Source organism: Rhineura floridana, chromosome 2 (genome assembly GCF_030035675.1).
Source record: "Rhineura floridana isolate rRhiFlo1 chromosome 2, rRhiFlo1.hap2, whole genome shotgun sequence".
Classification (NCBI taxonomy): Eukaryota; Metazoa; Chordata; class Lepidosauria; order Squamata; family Rhineuridae; genus Rhineura; species Rhineura floridana.
The window spans coordinates 141,573,259-141,582,811 of NC_084481.1; positions in this window are offsets into that span (position 1 = coordinate 141,573,259).

The following is a 9,553-nucleotide window of genomic DNA, read 5'->3' on the forward strand; positions in this document are numbered from 1 at the left end:
CTAATGACCCGGAAAATCGCCCACTTAGGGGGCAGGGGGGGGCTGGATTGAATTGCTTTTGTTTCACAAGGTAGCCAAGCATTTTGGCTGATGCAACACGGGAAGAAAGGGGTTGCAAAGGAAGAGCAACATCTACAGCCTCGCGGAAAAAAGGTCCCCCCCTCCTAATACTCCCATCAAGGATAAAAGAAATTGCAAGCAGTAGTTATTCGTACATACGTCTAACGTTCTTTCCTTTCATTCTTCATTACATTTACACCCCCCTTTCCCCCAAGGACCTCAAGGTGGGATACCTGGCTCTTCCCTTCCCAATTTTCCCTCACAACTCTGTGAGGAAGGTTAAGCTGAGAGGCAGGAACTGGCCCAAGGTCACCCCCAGTGAGCTTCATGGCTGAGTGGGAATTTGGACCCTAGTCCTTTAGGTCCTAGTCCAACACTAACCACTGCACCACATTTCTCTTGTGTGTCTTTGTATTAATATGCTGTTCACTGCTTTGGGGGCCTGTGGGTCAAGAAGTTGTATTTAAGTAAACCATCACATTACATCATATATACAATTGTTATTTATATTATTTTCTATACTGTTTTATTTATTTATTTTAAAGCATTTCTAAACAGTATAGAGATATAACATTAAAAACCAGTGAAACACTATTATAAAAACAGATAAAACAGGAATTCAGTAAAAGGGTCCAGTAGTAAACAAAAGGCAGTTAAAGAGTCAGTAAACAAAAAGAAATTGAAGAATCTTGTGAGGCCTTAAAGGCTAACACATTTATGGGCTTTTGTGGACTCAAGCCCACTTGATCAGATGCATGAAGTGAACTACTAGTTGGCAAGTAAATAAGGGTAAATTGTAAGGTGAGCGATGAATGGTAATGAGATGCAAAATGGTAGTCAGTGATAATGATCTGTCAAAGTGGGCTTGAGTCCACAAAAGCTTATGCCAGTATAAATTTGCTTACGTTTAAGGCAATACAAGACTTTGATTGTATTTGCTGCAAGAGAGTAACACAACTACCTCTCTGGAAATATATGTCATGCATGCATCTATGTGTGCATGCTTAAATACATGTTCATATGGTAACAACATCCCCAATCATGTGCAACATGCAAGTAAAATTATTTGGTAACAGTTACACACTAAACCTCTGGGTGGCACTACAAAGCAAATAGGCAAGGACTTGGCCCATCTTCTGTAAAAGTAGCAGTTCACCCATTCCTAAAGTTCCTAGGCTGGGCTGTCAAGATAGAGATGGAAGCATTAACTAAGGCTACAATCCAATACATACTTACCTGGGAGTAAGTCCCACTGAACCCAGTGGAGCTTACTTCTGAGTAGATATGTACTGGATTTTAAACCAGCTTTCTCTTTTTTCCTGTTTATATTCCCTGCTCATAGAGCCCTACATTTTGACTTCCTGGAATCATCTGCCCTTGTGAGAAATGATAAGCCATATCTAAAGTTTCCAAATTATGAACATTCAGGAGACTTCTTGAATGACCATAATATTAGTCACAAGCTCCCTTTCACTCAGCATTAAAGCAGTTTACCTGGGAGTAAGCCCCACTGCATTCAGTGGGACGTCTGAGCAGACATGTCTAGGATTGCACTGTTAGTCAGGTTGTATTCAGTTAAGTCATACTGAAGTAAATAGACTTAAGATAGTGAAGTCGATTGGGTCTACTCTGCGCATGAATTAGTCTGTTCACTAACGAGTTATACTGGTTTCAATGGGACTTACTTCCAGATAAATATCTTCTAGTTTTCCTGGGAGGAAGGGTGGGATATAAATTTAAACAAACAAACAAATAAATCATATAAAGTAAAACTATGTTTCAGACATTTCAGCACTTTATTTATGTGTCCATACCACCAACATTAAGAGAGAAAAAGTTATGGCAGTGAACAACATAAAATCAGGAATAATATTACACACTAGGATTGCCAGGCTTAGGGCCTTAGAATAATGCTGTATCTTTAAGAGAAGAGACAATTCAGGTAAGTGCAGGTTTTCTTGCAACACTGTAATGGGAAAAACCACAAGGTGAAATTCTCCCTTCCCCCTGCACAACTTTTAAAGATATAGAAGACTTCTTGGTTGCCAGGCCCCACCTCCAAGAGGTCTTCTGTATCTTTAAACGTTGTGCAGAGGGAAGAGAGAATTTCACCTTGTGGTTTTTCCCATTACACTGTTGCAAGAAAACCTGCACTTGGCTGAATTTTCTCCTCTCTTAAAGATACAGAATAATTCTCAGGCCCTGAGCCAGGCAACCCTATTACACACACACACAAAGTACAAAATACGTTACTTCCCAATGCTCATCTCAGATAATGTTTTGAAAAACTGGTTCTCCCTTTTCTTTTTGGAATGTTTGGAAACCATCAAGAAATGTTTGAAATCAGTAAATTTTTTAAGCTGCAGTCCTATTCAGTGAATAAATCCCATTAAATTTCATGGACTTACTTCTGAGTAAATCATGCCTAGCATTTTATGCCTCTTATCTTTGAGATATCCAATTAATTGATTGTCCAAGAGCTGCTTCTTAATCACATTGCCCTTGTACATACCTAGCCCGCTTGCATAGTAAAATAGTGTATGCATCTGGCCCTGTCATATACAAATTATTTTGTGAGTCTTGGGTTCCTGTAAATACTGAGTTACTAAATTAGGATGCTAGTAGCAGGGTAAAAAGCTGTGCAACACAGATGATTGAGCACATGCTTTCCCCATTGAGATTATTAATCTACACTTAGGGAAAATGATAGGTTGACTTTCCAAAGTAGAATAAAATGCTTAAAGAAGAACAATATGTAAGTCTCTGGCTTTATAGGAAAGCCTCTGACATTAGACTCCACTATGGAAACAGAGAATACATTTATTTTGAATTATTTATTTTGATATTTAGGGACTCAGCCATGCCCACATTCCTCAGCTAACCTTCATTCTAGCCAGTTCTTTGTTTGGCCACTAGATAGAGCTTTAAACCATAAGTCCCCTCTCTCTCTCTCTCTCTCTCTCTCTCTCTCTCTCTCACTCACTCACTCACTCACTCACTCACTCTACAGAAACCAATGACCAAAAAGTGCATAGCTTTAGGTGAGACAAAATCCATTAAGCCAGTTATATTAGAGCTGGTTCACTCATACAAGATTTGCTTCTTCAGAAATTGATTTCACTCACAAAAGTTTCCATTAATTTAAGTTAAGGGTGGGGAATCTGTGGTCCTCCAGATGTTATTGGACTACAGTTCCCATCATCCCTGATCATTGACCATGCTAGCTGAGGCTGAGGCAGAAGAAAGAAATGAACATAACTGAACCCTCAGAAGCAAGAACAGAAAATGTATTGTCCCACCTTAAGAAAAAATGGTGGTATTCAATGCTAGTTCTACTCAGAGTAGACCCATTAAAGTTAATGGACATGTATAACTTAGGTTCATTGATTTTAATGGGTCTACTCTGAGTAGGACTTAGTTGAATACAACCCTAAGGCCACAATCTAGTCAAGTTACAGTGCAGTCCTATGTTTACTCAGAAGTAAGCTCCACTGAGTTCAATTGAACTTACTCTCAAGTAAGTGCATATAGAATTGCAGCCTTAGGCATCTATGTCCCATTGGGTTTAACAGGAGAGTTAAGCATGTGCTTAAATATCTTCCTTTTACAATAATGGGGCTTAAAAATAACTGCCTAGTATTGTTTTCCATCTTCTCACAAGTGTTGATGGCAGTTTCTATCCCAAAGCCTGTCCAGGGGCTCAGTAAGTTACTAATAGTTTGGGTGTGTGAGATTTCTTGCTCTGCTTGAGCAGGGAAGGGTTGTATAAGTGAGAAGATGTACAAACATCCCACAAGCAAATCAGAATGAATATACATAGTCTAACCTCCGTGTAATCTTTGTGCAAGCAAATCAGGGTGAATGCTCAATAAATTGGTCACAGGAAGGAGCCAGAAGTTTCACGACTACAATAAAAATTTGAATAAGAATGAAAGCTTAATCAAGAGTGTGAGGCAAACATTAATGAACTTTTTCTGTATGTCCCAAAAAGCATTGATCAGTCTTAACACTATGTGCAGAGGAAGAACGTCTCAGGCAAATGATGCTCAGTTTGTAATATATCCAAACATTATAAGTTTGGAAATGAATATTCCAAAACAGGGAAATACAAACATTGGCAACATCATTTGGGGATGTTTCCCCCATATTTTTGTATCCTTCTTATCAGCTTCTGGTAGAAGAGGGAGATTATTTCATGTTTGCTTTTCTGCTCTCATCACTGGCAACCTGGCAGTCTTCTGCCATTGACCATCCCTGATTCCTTTCAAATATGTCCTGCAAGGTTACACATGAAGGATCTCATTCTAAGTTTTAACAATATTAAAAGTAATTTTCCACGTTGACCCCAGATTGGGATGGCATTTCAATCTCTAGTTTCAGATGCCTTTTAAAAATCAATAGAATTAGAAAACTAATTTAAAGCGCAGATGATGAAAAGGCCCTGACAGATGTTACATAATAGATTCTTAATCACTGCTGGTAGTGAATATATTCCGAAGAGACCTGCAATTCTTCAGAGTGATCAGAACTCCTCTGATTAAACAAAAGGTAGCAGCTTTTTCCCAAGTCATCCATTTTGGAAGTCATTGGGACTACTTCCATTTACTTCCAGGTGTTTTTAAAGTGAGGCTTAATGGATACAAATTTCACAAGGCCATGTATGATTTGGGGAAGGGCCATAGTTCAGTGGTAGAATATATGCTTTGCATGCACAGGCCCCCAGGTTCAAGCTCCAGAATCTCCATGTAGGGCTAGAAAACCCTGAAGAGCCACTGACAGTCAGTGTAGAATAGATGGATGGATTGCCTGATTCAGATTAAGGCCACTTTCCATGTTCCTATTTGCTTGTCCACTGACCATTCATTCCTAATATAAATATAATGACCTTCAAAACAATGTGCTTTTGAGGAAGCGATGCAAATTTAGCTTTCAGATCTTTTACACACACATACAAAAAGTGGATAACTTTGAAATATATATACATATATTTTAAAAAGCCAAACATTTAGCAGATTTTTCACTTGTTTTATCTCCTTATTATTATTATTGTATTATTATTATTATTAATTGCCTTCTACAATTGTCTCCAGGCAATGTACAAAAAAGCAGCTTTTTAAAAGTTTAAAAACAGAAAACAGCAGATAAATGTAAAAACAATAAATTTAAAAGCAGAATTTAAAATACAAAACAATCATGTGTTGATCAATAAGACATGACAGCTTAAAGTAAATTTAAAAAGAACACTCTGAAATCTTCTGTAAAAACCCCAATTTTTGTTTTGGATCTCTCTTGCTACAGAGTACATCAAAGAATGGCTGTACTGTTGTATCAGTACATTAAAAAAAAAAAGACCTTGGGACCATTTTGTAAATCACTTTCCAGTATGATAAAGACACTGGCCATGATGCAAAGATTCATAAAACTAGTTCCATAAGTTTAAAAGTGTTTTAGACCTCTTTCCTCAAAAAGCAGCCCCCTCATCTCTGCTATACCCAATGGCAAACTGTGCTTCACAGTTAAGGATTTGTTTAAAAATACATGTGAGAGGTTATGAGGACCAGCTATTCAAAGCCCCCCAGCCTGGTGTAATCCCTTGCACAAATCTAAGCAGCTCTTTGAATCCCATCCTAATCTTATTCCTACCATTGTGGGATATGAGATAGATGAATCACTTTTTGTACATTAAATATTTGGGGTACAAAAATATGTTCCTTGTTCAACACTAAGGAGTCCTCAGCAAAGTGTCATTTGGTGGGCGACCTATGTCAGTGACCTGGCTGCTGGGCATATCTGGTTGTGGTGGACAACAGCAGCAGCACTTCATTGAGTCCTGAATGACTTGAGGCCCCATTTAAGTCCCCTGGAAGGCCTCTGATGTTGCTTTGGGACATTGTGGAACATTTAAATGACAGCGCAAAGCTGTCTGGGGCCCAGAGCAGGCAAAAGCAGTGGGTGCTAGATCCCCAGCTATTGGCTATGGTGCTGATGCTGGCCCTACCCAACAAAGATTCCTCCTGTGTGGGTTTGGAACCCTCTACAAACTTTTATTGTGCTTTAAATCCAATCATGTAGGTCAAGTGCTTCTCTTGAGTATACTTTGTTATAGGAAATTCTATTTAATTAAAATAGATACAATCTACTGCTGCAGTTCTGCCCCACACTTATGTCCCATTAACACAATACAAATGACCTATGTGTGACTGTGGTGTGCTAGTATTTATGCCTGTATGAAACTTGACCACTAATTTTAAAGGAAACAGCCCTTCTGTTCTTTTCTGTTCATTTCCAGATTATTTGCTCTGAGTGTTTGAAAACTGATTTCTGTTTGTAAATTTACTTGCCAAAAGCTTTGGCTTACATGTGCTCTTTTTAGTTGAACTATGGATTAATGACCCCAGATAGAGTTTACCCAACTTGTTTCTGAAAAAAAAAAAGAGAGATGTTTTCTAGATCTCCCCAAAAGAGTAAATCGGGGTTGTTGACTTCTAGGTCAAAGACATGACTTTATACACTTTTAATTTACAATGTTCTTAATGTTTGATTGATTCAAATGGCATGAGCCAGATGACAATGAATTAAAGGTTAAATTGCAACTGACTTTAGTGTAAGTGTTGTCATGTAACTTTCCTTACTGTGATTATTATTTGTTACTGTTTACCAGGGTTTCACACATAACATTCCAGGCATCTTGGGTTTGGCATCCTGGGAATGCTATTAGACCAAAACAATGCTTTGGTTTTATTTTTTGTTTTGTTCTTTTATCCCTATGGTAAGATGAACCTTGCTTGCTTTCAGTCAAATTATTAGTTGAGCTGGCCAGATGTTTGGCACTACTGTATTTCTTGAGATTTCATATTGTCCTAGAGCAGGCAAGGGGAACCTGTGGCCCTCCAGATGTTGTTGAATGACAACTCCCATCATGCCTGACCATTAGCCATGCTCTCTGGGACTGATGAGAGATGGAGTCCAACAACATCTGGAGGGCCACAGGTTCCCTACCGCTGCCCTAGAGAAAAGGTATCAGTTGTCAATTATCTAGCCAATCTTTGGGCTGCTTCAGAAATTGACCCAAGATACAATAAACCTGACATTATTGTGTTTGATTACCAAACTAATTATCTTTTGGTCTGTTCTGGATGGTGTGGTTGGGCGGCGCTGCTCACTTGACCTCTGGACTTTTGTGTTGCTGCTGCTTACTTGGAGGGGCAAAGCTGTGTGGAGGTTAGTGCAGCGCAAAGGCAAGAGCAGGAGCACCAGATTGGCTTTGCTTGTGCTTGTGACGTCCTTCCCTGTTACCACCTGTGTCGCTCTCACTCGTGGCTACCAGCAGTCAGGATCGTCGTGTTTATTTTTACCTCTCTCCACTCTAGCACAGATCTCAAAAGATCCCCCTGCTAGGCCACACTACCCAACACTCTGTGTATCCAATATAACCTCTAGACTGTGCCTTAGTCTCTTCCTGGTTATTTTGATACCTTGTGTCTGTGTGTATAGGTAATTCCAAACTCCCCGAAGCCTCTTGCCTATGAAGCTCACAGCTCTGGGTTGCTCTGTGGTACTGGATGCTGATACAATATATCTTCCTACACCGCTTCCACCATTCAATACTATTTCTTCTTCAGCCTTGGTTACTCTGCCTCCCCCCAGTCTGTGCCCCCCCAGCTGAGGAATTAGGCTTTAAGTAAACCAAGAAAATATTTATTGATAACACTAAGAATAACAAGATTACTTATAGATTTCATTGACAAGCATATGGTTTCATATATGTTTCTCTTATGTTCCTAATTCCTACCATTTGCCTCAGAACTCCCAATCCAATATCTCAACAACCACCTCTTACTCTCCACATCAACCTCCCTGTCCACAACCACCCTGTTCAACCCCCATCCCGACTCAACTGTCATCCTCTCATTTATACCTTCAGCCATTCAAACACACAGCCAATCATCATCCAGCATTCTACAGCCCATGTACTCCCCCTTCTCACTCACTCCACTTACCATATTTCCTATAATAAACCTGCACTTACCATATTTACATTACATTCACATACAGGGACATCACATTCCGCCCCCCCTTAAAATAAAAGCACAGTATTACTCATGTATCCAGGACTAACACGATGTGTTAATTACACTAGTGAGTCACTCAGGGGTAGAGTGTCCTTTCAGTCCCATGTCTGGGTCACGTGACTGCAGTCCTGGCCACCTGCCTTGAAAGTCTGTCCGCCAACAAACACATTGTCCTTTCCTTTTATGAAAACGAAGTCCACCTGGTATTCCTGGAACGCCCAGGACCACCTCTGCAGCATATTTCCTATAATAAACCTACACTTACCATATTTACATTACATTCACATACAGGAACATCACAGTGCTCACTGTGGATCTCACGGATACCTGACCCCTCACCCTTTACCTCTCAGTAAGCAGCAGTGATGCAACCAACTGGAGGTCAGATGAGTGCTGTCACCAAGCCACACAACCCGCTACTGCTTCAAAGTTTCTTGAAGGATCCTGTTTACACACAGAGAAAGTTAGAAGGGCTTGAAGCACTAATACAGCTAATCTTCCCTGTCCGACTACTAATAAAGATAAGCCAGTGAGAGGTATGAAAATCCAGAATGAAAACCCACAGCATGAGTAAACTTATAATAATAATAATAATAAAATTTTATTTTTGAGTCGCCTATCTGGCCGAATTAACGGCCACTCTAGGCAACGTACATTGACATAATAAAATAAAATACAATATAAAACCAGTACAAACCACACTCAATAATCAACTAATCACCCCTCTTCCATTAATCAACAACATTAAAAACTAACCCACCCCAGAAATCCCATAGGCCTGCCTGAACAGCCTGGTCTTCAAGGCTCGGCGGAAACCTATCAAGGAGGGGGTATGGCGAAGGTCGAAAGGAAAGGAATCGCCACAATCGAAAATGCCCTCTCTCTAGTCCGCACCAGTCTAGCTGTTTTAACTGGTGGGACCGAGAGAAGGTCTTGTGAGGCTGATCTTGTCAGGCGGCATAATTGGTGATGCTGGAGGCGCTCCTTCAGATAAACTGGGCCAAAATCGTATAGGGCTTTAAAGGTCAACACCAGCACCTTGAATTGGGCCCGGTAAACAACTGGTAACCAGTGTAGATCTACTAACACCGGAGTGATATGATCACGGCGACGGCCGTTCTTAATCAAACGTGCCGCCGCATTCTGTATCAGCTGTAATTTCCAGACCGTTTTCAAGGGCAACCCCACGTAGAGCGCATTACAGTAGTCTAGGCGAGAGGAGACCAGGGCATGTGTCACCCGTGGGAGAAGATGGGCAGGAAGGTAGGGTTGCAGCCTCCGGATCAGATGGAGTTGATACCAAGCTGCCCGGCTCACTGCCGAGACCTGAGCCTCCATGGACAGCTGGGAGTCAAGAACGACCCTGAGGCTGCGGACCTGGTCCTTCAGGGGCAATCTTACCCCATTAAACATCAGGTCTA